This window comes from Ambystoma mexicanum, chromosome 3q (genome assembly GCF_040938575.1).
Source record: "Ambystoma mexicanum isolate Mex_15411 chromosome 3q, UKY_AmexF1_1, whole genome shotgun sequence".
In the NCBI taxonomy this organism is placed as follows: Eukaryota; Metazoa; Chordata; class Amphibia; order Caudata; family Ambystomatidae; genus Ambystoma; species Ambystoma mexicanum.
The window spans coordinates 726,785,309-726,806,176 of NC_090926.1; the positions used below are offsets into that span (position 1 = coordinate 726,785,309).

General features: G+C 44.4%; 1 protein-coding gene and 1 pseudogene across 1 annotated transcript in view; both read right to left on the reverse strand.

The window, feature by feature from the left end:
- MGAT5B (alpha-1,6-mannosylglycoprotein 6-beta-N-acetylglucosaminyltransferase B) overlaps positions 1–20,868 on the reverse strand; it is a 1,313,368-nt gene that overhangs the window by 550,663 nt on the left and 741,837 nt on the right. The window lies entirely within an intron of this gene.
- LOC138582592 (calpain-1 catalytic subunit-like) lies at positions 92–20,113 on the reverse strand (annotated as a pseudogene).

Here is a 20,868-nt window from a genome sequence, read left to right on the forward strand (position 1 = left end):
ACCCGCCCCACACCAGCTCCAAAAATAACCCCAGGGTCCCCCCACCAGCTCCAACAACCTTCAGCGCCTCTATTCCAAGCTTGCTGATTCGCTAGAGAGCTGGAAGCTGTGAGAAGAACAAAGGAGATGGATGGAATGTGTGTTGCTAATTCTGTTGGAGCCTGGTTTCCAATGTGTAAAGAGAAAAGAACCTGGTCCAATGTAGACTATGGAAACATAATCAATGTTTTTGACAGGAACTACAGAATGGACATGAATTATGATTGATAGATCAAACACCCAATGGATAAAGACTGTAACATTTTTAGGAAAATAATATTTATGCGGCCATCTGTGTTGCTGAAACAACAGTGGGCAATTATAATGTGTGTGGTTTTTCTAAATGATTTAGATGCATTTAAGATTTTAAGATTTAACTCATTTTCTAGTTTATGACTATTATTTTATATGAATGTAATTTATGTGAACTTTAAAAAAATAAAAAAATAAGTCTAAGAAATAATTGTCCCCCTTGCAAACTAGACAGCTAGCAGAGTATTGTGGTATGGTGGGAACACTAAAGAAATTATTTTTCTGCCACCCACTTTGACCGCATCGTCCCCCCTGATGCTCTTCGGTATATTGCTTTCTGCTTACCTTTCTTACCCCGACCCCCACCAACTACCGCCTGTAATCTCCCCTTGATGGACCTTCAAAGCTCAGGCCAATGAGCACTGCTGGGCTGCGTCTGGATTTTCCCATATCCAGGAACTGTCAAAAAATGTCTCCTCGGATCCAGCGATAGGCTTCAATTAGCTAATGGGCTTAGTGCACTTAAAAGATCACTCGAGCATATCATCAAGAGGCCTGGAAAATGACTTGTTAATATTGTACTCTGCAGAACATGTTTAAGAACAGGTTTTTAAATATATAAGGTTTCTACCTTGTATACTTTGCCAGCAAAATGGCATTGGGTTATTTTCCAGGTGTTCATGATTAATGTTCGGAGATTCTCCCCCCTCCCCTCCACCATCACTGGTGGGATCGATCCCACAGTAAATCATTTCCATTTCCTGCACTGCCAATAGGCATTTGTAGATTAATACCCACATTAAGATTCAGTGACACTCTGTTTTGTGCTTTGAGAGTCCTCTGCACAGACAACGTTCCCGGTGGCGCGGCCAGAGGCATGACAGCGGGTAAGAACAGCGGACGAGCAGTTTGCATTGCGATGAAATTGCGTGCGTTGTAAATGATTCCACACAGACAGCAGCTAAGAGAGCTGTCAACTGCGAGACTGTGTTTGCTTCTCCCGGATACCCTGCTTCTGGCAGAGCAGCGGAGAATTCACATCAACGAACAAGCCACTCATCACTTATACAGCTCGATGAACCGCTCCTTCAAGCACTTTCCTGGTCAGTCACCGGGAACATGCGGAGGACCAGCAAAGAGTTTCCTCAACTTTAGCTCTCGCTCACCCACGCCCACCTCTTTCCAGCAGACCCTGTATTTGTGTGTATCTTTCCCCATTCATTTCACCTTCCAGCAGCGACACTATCTAACGCTTGTGTTCAAGTGTCTACATTTGAATACTGCTGCGTTTCTCCCCAAGTGGCACATACCCTGATTGTGCCCAGCTTCTGCTATCGTGTAATGGCCCATAATCCCTTGATAACAGGGCAATTGAAATCGAGACAGAGAGGGAAAGAACATACAACCCAAAGGAGACAGATTAACAGAGCAACGGCAGAGAGAGCAATAGAAAACAGAAAAGGACAAATGGAAAGCACAGAGAGTGTAAGGATGCAAGTGCAACATCCCAGGTAGGCAAAGAGATTTAGACTGCAAAAAATATATTAGAAGGTGGCCGAGTGTTAGCAGTTATCTTTGGGCATGGCAGAATGTGCATGTACCCATTTTGTAGTTAGTTTTGATACATATTAGAAACACCATCTAGGCATACAGAAAGAGCAACAATGTGTTCACACTGTACTTGCAGAGGTTAAAGATAGGGTGATGTATTTTGCATTAAGTGGCAGTGTATCGTGTTATGTTTTAAGGGATGTGTGAGTAGGTAGCTGACATAGGTAGGCATATGAGATGGAGTCAGGGAAGTGCTGGAAGACTTATCCTTGGCTTCAAGCCCAGGGACCGCATCTCTCCAGCCCTAAAATCTCTCCACTGGCTTCCGGTTGCTGCAAGGATCAAATTAAAATCCCTCTGCATCATCCAGAAGGCTGTATGGGGCCAGGCCACGCTATCTACAACTGGCACTCACTAAATAATCTCCCTGCAGATACCTATGTTGCTCAAGCACCAACTCTCTGCGTGTCAAGCGCTAAGCTAAACCGCGAGCCGGTGACCAATCTCTTTCCTCTCCAGGCTCCTTACTATGGAACAGCCTACCCCTTCCACTTTGTCTTTAGCTGGATCTCCTCAAATTTCAGAAGCTCATTAAGACCTTCCTTTTCACCTCCTCCTTGCCTTCCTCACTCCTCTGCTAAACCCCACTGTTGCTGAGATTGGCGACCTTGGCCCGTATGTGTCCTCCGAGGTCCTGGCCTCCCACACCCAATCACCTTCAACCTCTGCCCACTCCCAGTACTTGCCTTGGCGCCCACTGGCCTATGCCACAAAGGTCTGCACTTATTTATTGGCAGGTGACGACTTTCACCAAGTCACTTAATTCTACTTACTTTCAACAACTTCTCTCTTTGGCACACCTAGCACTTCCTCATCCCTTTTCTCTCTCTGCACTTGCATGTTCTGTAAGCTGAAAAGGCCAATAGCTGTACCTCTATCTTTCACTGTTCTATTTGCTTTCTTTCCCATGATCCCTCCCTGTTGCTCTGTGGTCGCTTTGAAACACAATTTACTTGAGGTATAAGTGCCTTACAAATGCACAATAAATTAATAAATGCATAAAAAAGGAAAAGTCTGGAGGCTAGGTTAGCAGGAGTTCTGCGATGTTGGATTTTAGGGCACCTTGCGGGATGTGTTTGTGGAAGTATAAGAAACAGGTCTAATGTGGAGCTGAGGCTCTGTCCAGTTGTTCCTGAGACAAGTCCTCTTTCCTTCCCCCAGAAGAAGTTATACTGTCAAGGCCACAGGCAGTTGTACTGTGTTGATATCAGTTGAGTCCAGCTGCAGAGTTCAGAGGAGCTGGGAAAGGAATGTTGGATCCAGGAAGGAATGATAGTGATGCGCCTTTTGATGGTTGAATTCATGTGAGCAGGACATGGGGTTCTGTAATGCCAAGAGGCCTGGTGAAGATTTAGAGTAATCCTGCCATCACCTGAAGAGCGGACATCCTATTTGAACTACATGTGCCAAGCTTTAGGGATCAATAAATATGTGAAATTCAACCATAAGCGTGGTGCCCTGATCATGTCATCATTGGGCACATGGGTTCCCAGAGAGCTAAGGGGGGGGACAGGCTAAGTCTGTACGATAATTTGGGATGTGAGTAACAGAGGTGATGCCAATAAATGTATCTACAAGTTTAGGGAGCTGTTTGTGCATGTTACAGTGTCTGGTATAATGAGGAGGACATTGTAAGAGTTGACCTCGCTACTCAAACTTTGATCAGGATCTGACAGAGGTTTGTACATCACATGATGGTCAAGAATATTTTACTACAATGTACCTGCCAGTTAATCAATGCCCGGTGACAATGTAGTAGGTCATGTGTCTAGGCGAATGTGTTTTAGATAATGTGTGACCAATAGGGTAATGGGCTAAAGGGGATAATTAGAATGTGTATAGGTGTTAGCCAATGGGGAATGTGGGATCATGTTGTAATCTTGATTATGCATAGTTTTGTTAATTTGCATTTTTCCGCTATAAAAGATGTAACTTCTTTGGGTGGGGCAAGCTCCATATTGGTTCAGTTCTATGGGACCGTCTGATACTTTTGCATAAAATAAAACACTGTTTTCCTTGCAAACGGTGCATCGATTATTTGACCTCTTTGGGATTGTTTCTATTGTTTGGGTAGTGGGTCATTCACCCAACTAAACTGGTGACCCTGACGTGATCCCAGACTCTCTGTGAGGCCGGGGGATCTTGCATATTGGATTGCTGAACCCGTCTGCAGTGACCAGTCCCACGTGCATGTCTTGAGAGGTTTGCAGGCGCTCTGTTGCCAGAAGGCCTGCCTGTTTCTTGGAGCGCGGCACTACATCCAGCTCTGCTGACAAATTGAAGGGGACCCCACATTGGCGGTGCTTGAGACAGTGCATAGGCGTAAGTGCACCTTTGCGGGTAAAATTAACAGGAGGAGGAGAAGTGTGAAGTTGAGTGTTTGTGAGTGTGTGGAGAGAGAAGACAATGTGGAGCTATATTGGTTTTATAATAGTGTCCAGAGAATACTCCTCCAACGAGAGGAAAGAGGGTGTCCTAAGTAGTATAAAAGTGATAAACGAGAAGATATATTGATTTATTTATTTATATACAGAAGGAACAATGCTCTTTTGATCACAAAAGAATTGAAAAATAGATAAGAAATCAGATTTGACGGGAAGCAATGAGCTTCTTGAGAGAAAAGACCTAGGCTAATTTGCCTTCGGTGTGGGCCGCACACCCTTATATCCCATTGGGATACTTAAGTAGTCTCAAGGAATGTTTTTAATTATTTCTCAAGTCTCTTTGTATTTGGTAGTAACATTTTGGTTTTAATTTAGTTATTTAGATGTTTAGAAGTGGTTTGCTGATGCATTTCATGAGCAAACATCGATCGATGGCCAATGCATTTCGGATTATGTGATCCTTCGTCAGGGCCTTATCTAATCAAATTCCATCAAAATTACACATCATATAGGTACCAATCAAATGTTAGTGTTTTTGTACGCATTCCAAGTATTGAAATCATTAAATCATTGACAGGGTACCCACATACATAATGGTAGAACATACAGTGACATAACACAGACAAAAGAGAGGGATAAAAAAATGTCATAAGCATAGTATCTGCCACATGCATTGTGTTCGCATTTTCAATGTATTATGCCTTATCACATTATCAAAATTGTGTCAGGGTATTTCTATGTTAGATTTGTGTCTACATCTGTTATATAATCACCACCTGGGGTCTAAACAGTGCCTTCAAGTATACTTAAAGGTGGCGTGCTATTAGGGCAATAGCTGGATAAAACCAGCGTGACATTCCCACTTTGCATATGCTAGCTTATTGCGCGGTTATTCATTCACCTGCAGTGTTAAACTGTGTGTTCCGTTGTGAGCATGCATAATTATTAGGAACTGAGTGTGTTCCGAAAAGAAATCTAACCTGATAGAGTTTGCGTAGAAAACGCGGTTCGCTACATACATATTTCGAGCATACAAATAGTATGCCATGGTACAGCCAAGAGCGTACGTGTCGTAGACCTGCAAATAACACAGAGTTATTATTTAATTGGCAGTGTCTGTTCGTATGTCTTACCTCTGCAGGGAGTACTGCCGATCGTGAGCTCATCGCCGCCACTTGTGACCCTTATTAACTAAGTAAACGCGAGGCGAGGCTTTGATTGTCAAGGTAACTTCCACTAACAACATGGAGGGCTCTCCATGTGTTAGCGGCCATCTTGGAAGGGGCATTTGTGTAAATTCCGGATTTAATTTGTTGCTTATACTGCTATAATGATAGCGGATATGAGAGCAAATAAATGTTATTGTCACTGAAAAAGGTGCATCGGTCAAAACCTGTAATGTTGCCAGTATGTTATACAATCTGGACTCAGGATAACCACGAGTCATATTAGGTCAGAAAAATAATCAAAATTGATACCATGCCATAGAAGACTGTGAAATATCATACAAACTGTTGCTGCAATGTATAAGTATTGAATTCTATCTAGTGCTGAAACCATAGCGTAAAAACATAAAGATGCATAGAAATGCACAAAAATGAACTGTGCGTGTTATAGCAATACTGTATGTTATGGCCACTAAAATAGTGTTAAGCAAGAAACTGTTGTGTTTAATGTGTTTAATGGGCTTGGATGGTCTGAGTCATGTTTTAAAGTGAGGTGATAAAGATGACATAGGAAAGATGTGGCATATCCTAGAGAGTATTGCCTCTATGAAAAATGATGTGAAGCATGTAGATGCATCCTATGGTTCGGGAAGTGCAAGTGAAGGGGGGTGGTCACTCTATGTGGGTGTGGTCTAATGATGCCTGTAGCTCATTCCTAAAATATGGTATAATGTATGGTAAATGTCGCTTTTGCACAACAAAAAAACAAAGTCTATGGTGGTGAAGAATAAATTTCAACGTTAACACCCAAATCAAAGTTACACATCTAAGGCGTAAATGGTGAAGAAAAAGTCATAAAAGAGAAAATGCAAGATAGAACATAAAAAGCATAATAAATCATAAAAAACAGTTCAGATTGAATTATTTGTTCATTCCTCTGGGCGATACTGTATCCAATTGGTCGATCCAGTACGCTTCTCTTTGTTGTCTTCTTTTTTTGGGATCAGTAACTGGTTGTGAGTTGTCCAGTACTTCTTATATTTGGAATCTCAATATTGCGGCATTGTGATTCTTTTGGTTGAAATGTCTAGCAACCGCTGAATTTAAGTTCTTGTTACATACGCATGACTTGTGTTCATTCATGCAAGTTTTTAGTTTGCGTCCAGTTTTGACTACATAGCATAAGCCGCATGGGCAGCGTATGCAGTAGATGCTGTTCTCCGTGTTGCATGTCCCAAAATATCTGAGTTGGATCTTTTTGCCGGTATGTGGATGCGAGACAACATTACCCTTGATTACGTTATTGCAATTGCTGCAGTTCAAGCATGGGTACGTGCCTTGTTGTTTATGTTTCTGAGGTATGCGTCTGTTATCTCTAGTATTGACTAGGAGATCTCCTAAATTGGTTGTACGTTGGTAAGCAAAAACTGGTCTTGTCTGGAATAACTGTTTTGTTCTTTCATCACTGGTAAGAATGGGCCCATGTTCAGTAATACATCTCTTGATCTGAGTGCTTTAGGTTGAGAACCTGGACACATGAACGATCATCGGTGCTTCTCTCTTCATTTTTTTTTTTCTAGTGTGCTTGCTGGGGTCTTGATTGCAACTTTTGCTGATGCTTGATCTAATTCATCGTTGCTATATTCACAAGATTGTAATTTATTTTGTAGTTTATTCAATCCTTGGTCTAGTTCATCCTGGTCACTGATAACCCTCTTGAGGCGTAGCATTTGGCCATATGGTAAGTTGCACAATGGGTTCTGGGGGTGGAAACTCATACGGTGTAATAAATTGTTCCTGTCTGTCAGTTTAGTATATAATGAGGTAGTGATGCGCTGTTGGTTTACATTCACTTCAATGTCCAGGTAATGAAGATTGGGATTGCCAATCTCTGCAGTAAATTGTATGAGTGCATCGATGTTGTTAATGTATGTGAGGAATTCATTCAGTGATTCTCTGGTGTCTTTGCATATCCCAAAACCATTGTCTATATATCGTAACCATACTTTCAATTTGTCTTTCCATTAGTTTTTTTTCGAGGATGTGTTCTGTCTCAAAATGATACATAAATGCGTTAGCATATAGGGGTGCCATAATGGCCCCCATTGCGGTGCCTGATACCTGGAGATAATATTCATTGTCATATGTGAAATATGAATCTGTAGAGATGAAGGTGAGTAGAATAAGTATGAATTCTTTGAATGCTCCTATATTACCTTCTTGTAGCAGGAGCCATTCTAATGATGATTGCCCAAGGTCGTGAGGTATACTGGTATAAAGACAGAAGTAGTGCACAAGGAGAGACACAGGGCAAAAGTTAGCCCCTCGTACAAGAAAGAAGGTAGCAATGCAAGTAGAGTAGTGGTCCATTAAAGAGGGCCAGGTATTCCTCCGCTCGGCACAAGGGGGCATGAGGAGGGCAAATTCCCTCATCTTGAGGCAAGGAGACAGAGGAAGGGTCTAAACCATCATATAAATAAGTGTATTTTTATTTGTGTTTTTATCTTTTATGATGTTTTTGATATTAATTGTGGTTTAATATGTATATTTTAATGGATTGGGTATTTATAATGCACCTATACACAATGTGTTTCAAGGGACAACAAGACAAGAGGTGGGAGGAACAGGGATGACAAAAAAAAATGGTCCTACTAGGTATTGTGACATTCAGATCGTACAAGTGGAGTTATAGAATTGTTGTGGCATGGTGCAAGGGTTGCCTAGGTGTGCGAAAAGGTGTGTGTGTGGCGATTGTGTGTGAGAGCGGGAAGGGACAATGTGTGTGTGGTTTGGGTGAGGAGGCATGGGGAATGTGCTCAACATTGGGAGGATGGGGTAGAACAGTGCCGCTGGATTGGCTATCTGAGAAATAAGTATTTATGGTAAGGAGAGAAAAGGGAAGAGTTTTTAGTACCCCACTCGAGTATATGTGTTATGTGCTTCTGCTATACTAGGAAAAGATTTTCAAATACCATTGTGAGTGGGTCGCAGATACAAAAGGGGGAATGTACGAGCCATGGCCCGAAGAAAACTCAAATAACAGGGATGTGTTGAGACATATGTATACATATCTAGCTGCAAAGTATAAAGGGAGAACGTTGAGAAGTAGGCAGGGTATCCTCAAACTCTGGAGAATGGTTGAGGATTTAGAAGATGTCCCAGAGGAGCAAAAAGACAAAAGGAGGTAATACCCACACTTAGTGTTGGTGTCCAGTCAATTGGTCGAAAAAAAACTGGTCGACTGCAATTTGGTTGACGCAATTTGGTCGAAAACCAAATGGTCGAATTTTTTTTTTTATTTATATATTTATTTTTTGGGTTTTCGTTTTGTAAAAAAAGGGGTTTTTAGAGAAAAAAAGGGGGTTGGGGGGGACCCCCCAAAAAAATAAAAAAAAGGGTTAAAATAAAAAAATTAAAAAATTCAACCATTTGGTTTTCGACCAAATTGGTTCGACCATTTGTCTGGTCGACCAATTTTTTTTGACCAAATGTCTGGTAACCCTTAGTGTTATCTCCGAGCACCCCACCAAACAGTTGTTTCCCTTTGTAACCCACATCAGGTTATACCACAATCTGCTCCATGGTAGAAAGCTGCTGCTGTTAGTGCAAATGTCAAACACGACTCAGTGACTAACGCTACACGAGACCCATTGGTTATGGAAGTTGAAAATAGGACACACAGAGAATTAGAAACAGCACTCCACAGGACAGAGACCGAGCTTGGGTGAGCAGCACAAGAGCAGGGGGAGGGGAGGAAAGTGACGATAGGTGCAGATGAATGGAGATCAGGTGATATTCTGTTTTGAATTGATAGTATAGTGATTAGGGATGTGCAGGTAGGTAAGAGTGAAGATAACCCCAATGCTGGGGGGCATCCAGAAATTCCATTGCATGCCATCAGTGTGGATTATGACTTGACTAGAACTTCCAGAGATGCAGGTTGCACAGGAGGAAGATGAGCAGCCTTCACAGTAGGATCAGGGGGAAAATCAGAAGGGTGAGATACCATCAGTACCAACACCAAGGGTAGAGAGCCTATTGGGGCCAACTCTTAGGACACAACCAGGTAGAATGGCTGTAGCAAAAGGTAGGAGATTAGGGAGAACCAAAAAGGTTAAACAGTGGGGAGATGGTTTCCGTTACTACACAAGGGACATGGGAGGGCACAATATGTGCGCTGGCCACACATGGACAGCGGGGGCAGGTAAATGGATTTATGTATTAGGAAAACAGACTGCAGGGATTACTTTGGCAGTGGGGGACATGAAAAGTGTTAGAACAGGCAGATGACATATGGAGGAAGCTGGGTACCCAGGGATTCAGATCATTAATGACAATCATGATGGAATGTGTTAAGGTCAGCATACCCAGACACACCAACTATCAATTTGATTATGTGTTATACCATGAAGCTAGATGGAGACCCCATGTTGTATACATACCACAGATGCAAGAAATGTGGAGGGCAGAGACAGGGGAGCCATGGGACAAAAATATAGCAATATGTGGTCATATGCTATGGAAGGGACACCCCGAGGATGTGAAGAATGATTTAGATAAGGAAGTAGAGATTGAAGCAAAGGGTTGGGCTGAGATTCAGGTGATCATAGTGCATCATTTTAGGAGGAGGCAGGAGAAAGAAAAAGCAACAGTGGAGCAAATGCTGAAGGCTGATGTGAATTTAGTACAGAAGAAGTTGTCAAAGTTAAATGTAGAAGGAGCGCTGATTCCAGCACCCCTTTGGGGCATTGGGACACAAGATAAGCACCAGAATGGATGGGTGATTGCCCTTGGTACCCGGACAACAGAAGGGATGTGGGAGGATATCATAGGGGAAGACGAGGTTTCCAGGGAGAACAAGAAGGTGGTGTTGAGGCGATGAGGCTGAGGCTTGGGGAACTGGGTCTGTGCTGGACCTGCAGCAGGTCAGGACACTTTGCTCGAAAGTGTAGGAGTAGACCAGTATTTTCTTAGGATTTCTTCGCCTATCCTAGTGAACCTGTGTTTGCGCTTACATATCAACCGCCATCAAAGATAATGACCCAAAAGCACCTAACTCTGGACAACCGCCACAGTATCAGTATTCAACACTTCCACATCAGCAAATGCAGAACCCAGGCCCAAATACCACACCAGTGTATATTCAGCAGCAAGCCCCACATCAGCCATCTCATCCCTGGAACAAAGACCTTCTGCCTAATGGTGAAGTAACCCATTACACTGGAGCGAGGATGATTGGAAGTATCATTTTTTAAATTTTCTTATTGTATATGGTTAACAAAAAAACCTTTATGACAGATAAAAAAAAGCAATCCATGTAAAAAAATAAAAACACTCAGAATTCATAAAACGTTCACCCTTAAAGCATACAGTTAAAATTTGTAGCACAAATAGTATACCTAAAAATCCCTTACAAAAGTTTACATATCCCAAAAGAGGTCACATATAACACTTCACGTATCTTAAAAAACATATCTAAAATCTATAATTCATGTACCTAGTAATTTCTCATCTAAGATATAAGTTAAGTGTTTTCACAAATGTGGCTACTGCTAATCCATCAGAAGTATTCTGTATATTTAAACACCGAACCCACAGGGATTGTCCATTTAACCAATTTATTGTGCATAAAAATGTCACCATAAAAGAACATTCTCTGAGTATCCAATACCTTACAATACAATATTAAATGTTTCAATTGGGTCTAGTTCATGACAGAATCTACACCTGGTATCAGCTACTTTAATTACGCTTCTTCTCAATAAAACTTCCCCCATCGGTAGTAAATTCCATTGTAATTTCAGTAGAACAGACTGACACCATTGTTTTGGGAACTGCAGCGTGAGGCCTGAAATGACCCCTTGTTTTTGTGTTCCTGGGATAAGTGGATCATGGAAGGATAAGCATTGAATCTATCCAAAGTCTCAATCAAATCTCTGTCAAATAGTGCCTTTTTCAGTTGATCTGGGTTCTTGATAAGTGTCTCCCTGTCCAAAGACGGATCATACAGTATCCATTCAAATTTCCCACATATTTCAACCATAAACATATTGGTCCTATCAACTCCTCTATTATAGTTCAAAAGATTGCCCATCTCATCATACAAAGAATTAGGGACCAGACTAATCATCTTCCGAAACAGAGATAAAAGTCTCCCCCATACCCAGGGACCTAAAGAGAGAATTCCCAGCTAATATCAAATGACTAAGACTGTAATTGCATTAGGCACTTTCAGGATGCGCCTCCAAAACCTAGCTTCAGTAGAGCCTAACCAAGCGTTTTTCCACTTACGGGGTGGACCACCTATCACCAATAGGACAGCCCACAGAGAACCCTGACGTGCCCAGTCGACAGTCTCTGCCGACCTGGAAGAGGAACCCCAGGTAGGTGTGAGGATAGGTAGCAAAACATTCACCTTCATGGTAGACACATGAGCTACAATGTCCTGTATTAAGGAAGGGCACTTTGTCTTATCAAGAAAAGTAATAAACACACAGGAGTTCGCTGGGGCAATGATGTTGGTTCCATTTACAGAAGACTAACCCACCAAGAGGTGGTAGCTGTGTTATTAATTTTAAAATATACCATACTTGGTCTGCTTGGTAAGGATCACCTGAGCAAACTAAGCATGATTAAAGCATTTGCTGAGTATGGTGTAGTATGCTCAAACCCAGGAATATATTATGCTACAGCTGCTTCAATAATATAAGCACTTTATAGTGATACCGCTACCAGAGCGATGCCAATACATACAGATTTGTTCCTGTGTGGAGCAACAGTGTCGGTGGGATGGGTGCCAGGAATGAAAGCCAAAAGGTGGAGAGTGCCATTGGAGATTTCTTTTTGGGCCAGCAGTCCCTTAAGAACATGCCACAGGTACCATCCTCACACTAGATCTAGAGTCAGCAAGTAATATTGTTAGGGACTGAAGGAAGGAGGTGAGTGGCATACCATTTTGTGTTTAGATCCCACCAAGCCTTTAAGGGGGTTGTCTGGTGAGGAGTTGTCCAAAGATGTTGACAATGATTGATACATTATTTTTTAAATATATATCCCTTGTCATGCCATGGTGCAGCACAGAGAAATACCACACACTACACTTATTGCTAGACAAGTACCCCCTCACTTACAGGAAGACATGGCAAAGGTACCCAGCACCTTGTGGACCAGTAACCCCCAAGATGTAGGTTTATTGAAAAACATAGGGGCTGTTCACATAAAGCTGAAACAGGGTGCAATATATACTGATCGCTGCCATTTGAATATCATTGTGGAGGTAGTGTTCACAGTAGTTCCGAAATATGGATAGAATCCTTTGTAAGATACCCACTGAGGCCACATATTGTACTGTACTTGATTAGAAAAATGTATTTTTCTCCATCCCATCACCCCCAACATTACTGGCACCAACAACACGTGCATACTCCCAACATTACTGGCAGCTCCCTCCACCTCTCCATTCTGACAGTTTGCCTCATCTATACATTTCCTCTTGTCTCACCATTCACCCTGCACATCCTAAACGAATGCCCTTTGTTATTACAACACCAACATTCTACTCCCTGAGCAGGACGTTGTTGGGTGCCAATCTTCTATGTTTGTTAGGGTGTCAGTCCATCTCTTGGGCAGGCATTTTGGCCATAGCCCTAGTGTCACTGCCGCCCTTGTTGGTGGTCAATACGACTTGTACTGACTCGCCTTGTGACGGTTTGTCTGCTTTCTCAGTGACGGCTTGTACACTTGTGCAGGACTCCTCAATGTCCCTGTGATCTCTATTACCTTGTCCAGAGGAGGATCCCGGTCAATCCACAACCTTTCTCTGACCTTGGCGTTACTCGTCTTCATCATTATCTGGTCTCTAATATACTCCTCTTGTAAGCTGGTAAATTTACATGTAGATACGAGCTTCTGCAAGGCTGTGACTTATGTGTCAATGAACTCCCCCATGCATTGCACCCTGTAAAAGAAATTATAGCGTTCGAGCACTACTTTGTGCCTTTTGCCAAAATGTGACACCAATTTCATGACAGCAGTCTCATATAAGCTCACTACTGCCTCTCCCTCTCAACACCAGGAATGTGCACTTCCTCACCAGGCAAATGTCTAAAAACTCTGAGCTCCTCTGTGCAAAAGCAGTTCAAAATGGCCACTTCCTTCTGGCCATCATTGTATTTTGCCCACCCAGCCACCTTCAAGTAGACTTTAAAGGCGTCTACCCACACGTCCCACAGTACTGGTGGTTCACCAGGAGTCGCTAGCAATGCTGGTGGGAGCCTGGCATTTTTCTGCTGCATGTCACCTGTATATGGAGAAACATGTTGCTGAACAAACAACTTCCTCCTTTATTTACTTTTTCTTTTCATCTTCTCTTCTCTGTCTGCGGCACTCCTGCGCTCTTCATGGCTGATGCACACTGTGTGCTAGCAATTCTCCTTGTGTATTACTAATCCAGCAATACCTCCACCAAATGCTTTAATTTCAGTGCAAAGTACTGCGATGAAGGAGATGCTGCTCTATTCAGCATTTGTTGCACTGCCGTTGCCTGGCAACCTAAAATAGCCACCATGTTCCCTCATGGCAGTGGGTCCTTTCCTCTAACCTGTGGCAAGCAACTTACTCCAGCAGCTCTGTGAGCCACGCGCGTGTGTGCCGACCCTCAAACAGGACAGTCTCGGTAATTGGGAAGTCACTGCCATCCCCTCCTGCACGCCTCGCCTTAATTGGGGCCTCTGTATTTGATCAAGGCCTCGGGTGGTTGCTGCCCGCTGATATCCTCCGACAGAGGTCCACCACTAGTTACGATTCTGCACGTGGGTCTGCGGGGTGCGCCAACTCGTTGCCAGTGAAGTAGGGACGGTGGACAGGTAAGTGGGTTAAGGTAAGTTAATTCTTTGACGGACCCCGTGGGCATGGCCACACTAGAGACCCACCAACTGTTGCACTGGAATCTGGAACCCTGGCCGCATCATCACACGCTGGGGTGCCATCATAACAGATATCCTGAAAACCCGTCTGAGAGAACATGGTGAATTGGGTGCTAGTTTTGGCTGCTCACCCATTCACTCGCTCGGTCACTAAATTAGTGAATTTGGGCACATGCTAGAAAAGCCCCCCGCCCCACTGATGCCTCTGTCGGCAGTGTTTACTTCTTACTCCAGCGCCTCCTCTCCCTACCCATCGTCCCCGGGCCCTCCTTTGCACAGTTCTGGCATCGCAAGCCGCTACAGACAGGACGATGGATGCTTCCCTCTGCCGCGGCACAACATCAGCATTTCTTCATTTGCAAGTTATGAAAAGTCTTTCATTTATAAACTCCTTCTGCGCAGCTCTTACGATGCCGCCGAGGGGCATAGCGCCACACAGCACTGGAACCACGCAGAACAATAACCCCTTTGAATTGTGCGTTCTGTGGGGTTATACAGATGCTGATGGCAGAGGAAGGGAAACTGTCCTGCAATTGAAAGGACCCATTCCATTAGTCTACCGTCAGGATTTCAAACAGTTGCTTCTTCTTTTCTCCTTTGCGTTCTCCTTCCCCAGCTCTTTCTTTTTCTTATTCCCCTAAACATATTAGGGGCCTGATTCATGGAACGTTTTCCTATGGGATTGCGTTATTATAAAACACTTTCATGAATCAAGCCCTAGATTCCTTAGGCACCTTCTTCAAGATGCAAATTTGTGAGCTTCTCGTTTCAGACTAGTATCTGCAGCTGATGCATTGACCCACTGAGTTCTCCCACTAGCAGGCTTCTATGCAAGCAAGAGACATGACACGGGGATTCAGGATCAAAGGCGAACTGGCCTGCAAGCAATGATGGATATTTAATAGCCGCGAGTACCTCTGAATGTTATGGGGTGGGGGCAGAGTCAATCCGGTATGTGACTCACTTTTCCCAGCCGGTCGGGCAATTTAGGGTCGGTCGGTAAATATCATGACCACTCTGCTTGTGACTCAGTGCATAACCTTCGTTTTCTAAAACCATGTAACCCATAAAAGCCTTCAAAGTTGCGGCATAAGTGCCAGTACGGCCCCCCCCCACCCACTTTGCAAATGCCACCAAGGAGGGTCAGGCCTGACCTTACATCTCCACCACTGAAGCAGTCTGTGCAAGCACGAATAAAGGGGCATTCGGTCACTGAAACACTTTAGCAAAGATCAACCCGCTTCTATGCAGCCAATGCCGCAATTTGGCCACCTTCAAATGTCAGCCACGCACCCAAAAAACGGTTTGACATTTCCTGTTGTTATGTGTTTATTTATTTAGGTCATGGGTAGCCTGCAGGAACAGAGCATCAGGCCTGGGCCCCGGCTCGTAAAGGGCTGCACCGCTGCACCGACATCTCCCTCCTACATCAGGCAACAGAACCTCCTTCACACAGAGAAAAAAAAACGACATGTGTTATTGGCATAACTAAACTCATCACTATGACGCTGCAGTGACGGGGCGGAGCCGACGTGTACATTGTAGAAAATGCACCCTCCACCACCTCCAAATGCATTATGATGCCGTCCTTGCAGACCGGTGAAATCCTTTCCATGCTGCACTGCCTTCCATCTACCAACCACACGCCAGTCCCTACTTTAATTACCCTAATAGAGCCCTCGAAGGAGGCAACACCCGCTTACAGCGCTCTCCGTTTCGAATGCAAACCTGCTCGGACTGGCCTGTAGGGCCAGAGGCCCAAGGCCGAACCAAAAACGCAAAATGCTGACGTGGGCCAGTTTTTTGGTCAAAGTGGGCCCGTGTTTTATCCAATGTGGGCCAGTTTGATGAGTTATTTAAGTATGTGTCTAGTAGTTTTGACCAGTGTCGCTGAATTAATATTCTTTAAAATTTTAAATGTGCATCACATTTCATCAAAAACCTCTCCCTTCGGTACTATTGAAACGGTCTGTCACAAAAGGAATGAATTGCCATTTGCAACTGTAGGCCACTTTCTCATTGGTGCCCGAGACAATTGTATGGCCCTGTCCGACCCTGAATGATATGGTATGATATGATGTGGCATTTATACCGCGCCTATACACAAGTGTTTCAAGGCGCAACTATGCAAGGGAGGGGAAACCGAGGGAGGACAAAAACAATGATCTTACTAGGCCTAGTGACATTGAGATCGCGCAAGTGCAGGGGAGAGGGGGCAGAAGAAGTGGCGGGGGATGAGGATGGGCAAGTGCCAGACACGGGATCACAAGTGCAGGTGTTACAAGTGCAGACAATAGCTCTCAAGAAGTGCAGGTAAGGGGACTGTAGGGTTTCAGATAAAGACCACAACTGCAGGGGTTTCCAGGAGGCAGTGCAGGAGTTCATCTGGGAGGGCAGGGACCTGGGCCCGAATTCAGAGGGTTGCCAGGTGACCAGTGCAGTATCAGACAAGAGATAAGCAGGGGAGAGGAAGAGAGAAGGCAGAAGCAAAAAGGAAGGTCTTGAGGTGCTTCCGGAAACGGAAATGGTTCTGCTCAAGTTTCAGAGAGGCAGGGAGGTTGTTTCAGAGGGAGGTACCAGCAAAAGAAAGAGATCAGCCCCCAACTTGTTGCTTGGAGAAGCGACTGACCCTCAAAGAGTTGGAGGTGGAGGACCAAAGATTGTTCGAGATGGAAGATACATCCGATGAGAAAGTAGGAGGAGTTGTGGTCCCAGGCACCAGAAGGCCTTGTGGACTATGCAGAGAGTCCTGAACTTGATCCTTGCTGCCAATGGGTGCCAATTGAGAGATTTCAGGGCTGGAGAGGTACAATCCCTGGGCTTGAGGCCAAGTACAATTCTTGCAGTCCTGTTCTGGATGAGTTTTAGAGGACAGAGAGTAGAGGCAGGCAGATTTAGAAGGAGGCTGTTGCAGTAGTCCAGTCTAGAGAGAACCAGAGCTCTGGATACAATGAGCTTCTGGGGGAAGGAGAGGAAAGGAAGAATACCTCTGAGGAGGTTCGGCTGGTAGTCTGACTTCTTAGAGATGTCAGAGATGTGAGAAGAGAAGGTGAATGTGGAGTTGAAGATGACCCCGAGGTTCTTAGCCTGACAGGTGGGAGCGGGAAGAGGGCCCAGACCCTTATCACATTCCCGTAATCATCATCGTCATCCACTTCCTCTAGCTTGAACTTGAACTGAGGGTTGATCCAGAATGTGACTGGGTAATTTCTGCAGCCACCAGCCGTGCTTCCCCGCCACCAACCTCCATAATAATGCGCAGTATTCCACTTGTGAAAATGCCTTACCTTAAGTGCATCTGGGGTAAGGTTACAAATCTGGAGCCGGGTGAACTCCCGCAGAAAATCCTTCTACGCTATCATAAATTCACCATCCTCCATTTTGTTCTGTAGGTCATTTCATTGGAGGGGTCTATGGAACTCCATTCTGAAGAGCTGTCACTCAAGGGCCCGGTCCATTCTACACTCTCCCCATGGGTTACGGATCTGAATCAGGTTCATATTCTGGCCTTTGTAGTTCACCTCTTTTGTGCTGGTGACAGAGTAAGCATGGCCTTTGACAAGTTTCTTGAAGGCCACAGCTTCCTGATCTCAGATACAAGTTATATCAATGGAGCAGCCCATTAGCGACCCCGGCTTCAAGGCTTTGAGGATGACCTTGAATAGGTCCCCTGGGGGCTTTGTTAGATGGAACCACTCAGTTATTCCTCTGGTGAAGTCCTCAAACCTCTCTGAAGTGCTTCCACCTTAAAGGGCTTCATAGCTGCCATTCACCTTGGAATATGCCTTCTCCAACTAGGCACTCCAGAAATCCGTGCCCTCTGCACGGTGAACAAAAACCAACTTGCCATCCTTCACGGGCAGCAAAAAGGTCATCCACCACCATGTCCACCCACTCACCAAATTGCCAGATCTGGAAGTGGAAGATGCCAGCGTAGTTATCCTGCAAGCTCTGCCCATGAGGAACCACGAGGTGCAAGCCATATACCCAGGGCCGGACTGGGGCACAAAATTGTCTTGTGCACCAATGAAAAAGAGGCTCAGAGTTGCAAATGGCAATTCATTCTTTTTGTGACAGACTGTTTGAGTAGTACATAAGGGGGAGGGTTTTGATAAAATGTGATAGAATTGTGCATTTTAATGAATATGTTTTCAGCAACACTGGTCAAAACTACTAGCCGCATGGTGAAGTAACTTATCAAACTGGCCCACATGGGCCAGAAAAGTGGGCCAGTTTGACCAAACAAACTCGCCCACACTAGCATTTTGCCTTTTTGGTTCGGGCATTGCCCGTTTGCCATATAGGCCAGTCCGAGCCTGCATATGCCCTACTACAACATCAACAGCCTTGTTTCTTCTGGCTACATAATAATGCTTTGTAGCTTTCATTTTAGTCCTCTTGGTTCCACCTGCAGGGGTCTGCAACCTGCAACTCCCCAGATGTTTTTTTTAATTATAACTCGAATGATCCTATAGTGTTGTTATTATTATTATTATTATTATTATTATTATTATTATTATTATTATTATTAGATTTTTGGGGTATTTGTTGAGCACAAACTAAGCTTGAGAAAGCAATGTAGTGCTTTGTAGAATAATAGAGGTAAGTACAGGAAGGGGGGTTTGGTAACTAGAGGTATAGCATAGGAGCATGGACCAAGCGATGAAGGGTAGGGGTCACAACCCAGAAACATAGGCAACAGTGAGCTGGCGGCAAGTAAAAGTTGAAGCAAGTCGGGGTTAACACAGAAGAGGGTACACTAGCGGCAGCAGAAGGAGTAGAGGAAGACAGCAGGGGGGATCTACAGGATAGGGTGAAAACTTGCACCAGCCAGCCATGGGGAAAATATGTTACAAGGGGAGGAGGGCGGATAACGGCCCCCAGGCTCTGGTCTGGAGAAACAGCAGTGGTGAAGGTCTAGATGATGAGGGGGTGGAAGTCCTTGAAGAGAAAGGTCTGGAGCTTCTTTCTGATTTGCGGAAGGATGGGGTTCAGTGTGATATTGATGGGAAGGAGGTTCCAGAGTCTGGAGACACAGACAGAGAAGTCATTTCCTTCCTACAGCGGCATTGTGCTAGTTTTCTCAAATCCCAGCTTTTATTGGAGTGCTGTCCTCATGAGATCCTGGACTTCTTGGCAAGGCAGCTGGGAGGCTTGAGAATGGCAGTCTTGTAGATAATGCAGCAGGATTTGAATGTGATGGGTTCATGCAGTGTGAGTCAGCACAGTTTAATGAGGGCTGGTGTGGTTGAATTTGTAGAGTTCTTTCATGGCACATGTGCAGCATAGTATGTAGGAACGTCTCAGGGGAGCTAGGGTAGAATTATTTGGGAGGCCATCCATAAGAGCACTGCCACCATCCAGCTGGGAGAGGATGAGGGCTTTGACAGTGGATTTGAAGTTCCTTGCTGAGAGGAAAGGCCTGATTGTATTCAGGCAGGAGAGTTGGTACCATGCTGATTGCATCTTTTTAGCTATCTGTGTCTTGAAGGAGATGTATCTGTCGAAGTAGGACCCAAAGGACTTGGCACAAGTGGTCAGCTGGGGTGTGAAGTCCTTGAGGTTCATGGCAGAGAGCCATGTCTGGATGTTCCGTGTTACTGGTGAGAATTAGGAATTTGGTCTTGAATAGGTTGATTTTTAGGTAGGAGCCGGACATCCAGGACTGGGTTAGTGTGAAGCAGGCCTTAAGTTTGTGGATGTTTTTGATGGAGGAGACAATGAGGTACAGCTGCATGTCATCATCAAATCAGTGGATGTGAAAGTTATTCATGACCAGGAGGGAAGCACAAGATTCCATGTACAGGTTGAAGATAATCAGGGAGAGGATGGATCTTTTCAGTACTCCACAGGTATTGGTTAGAATGAGAGATATGGAAGCATCCATTTGGATGAACTGATGGTGGTAGCGATGTAAGGCTTTAGCCATTGTCGAACAGCCTGTCTTACTGATCCCCGTGCAGCGAGAGCTAGGTTGTCTACTGTATCGAACAATGCCAAGAGTTCAAGGAGAACAAGGAGGCAGGGATATCCATTGTAGACGATTTTGAGGGCATCATCAATTCAGGGATGAAGGGTGATGGTGTGGTAGTTGGTAAAGTCATCAGATCTAACATTGGTTTCCTATGTGGGAGGACCTCTTTCGTTATGAGGTTTATTTATTTATTTATTTATTTGTAGTGTGCCGGGAGCCCGCAGGCATCAGGGCCCACATGCACCCAAAGACAACAAAAAGAGAAGGGATGGTGTAAGGAGAGCGGTCATAGAGCTCCTGTGTCACTACTTGAAAATTGTGGCTTTGAGGGTTTTCCTGAAAGTGAACAGATTGTTCACCAGTCTCAGGTCCCGGGAAAGAGAATTCCACAACTGGGCATTCTGGTCTGGGAAGGAACATGAAAGGAAGATGCCTTGAGTTAGGGGGATGTTCATAATGTCAGGAAGGGGTGAAGTGCTTCTGTAGGTAAGGACTTGTGGGTGATGTCTGGGAGGGTG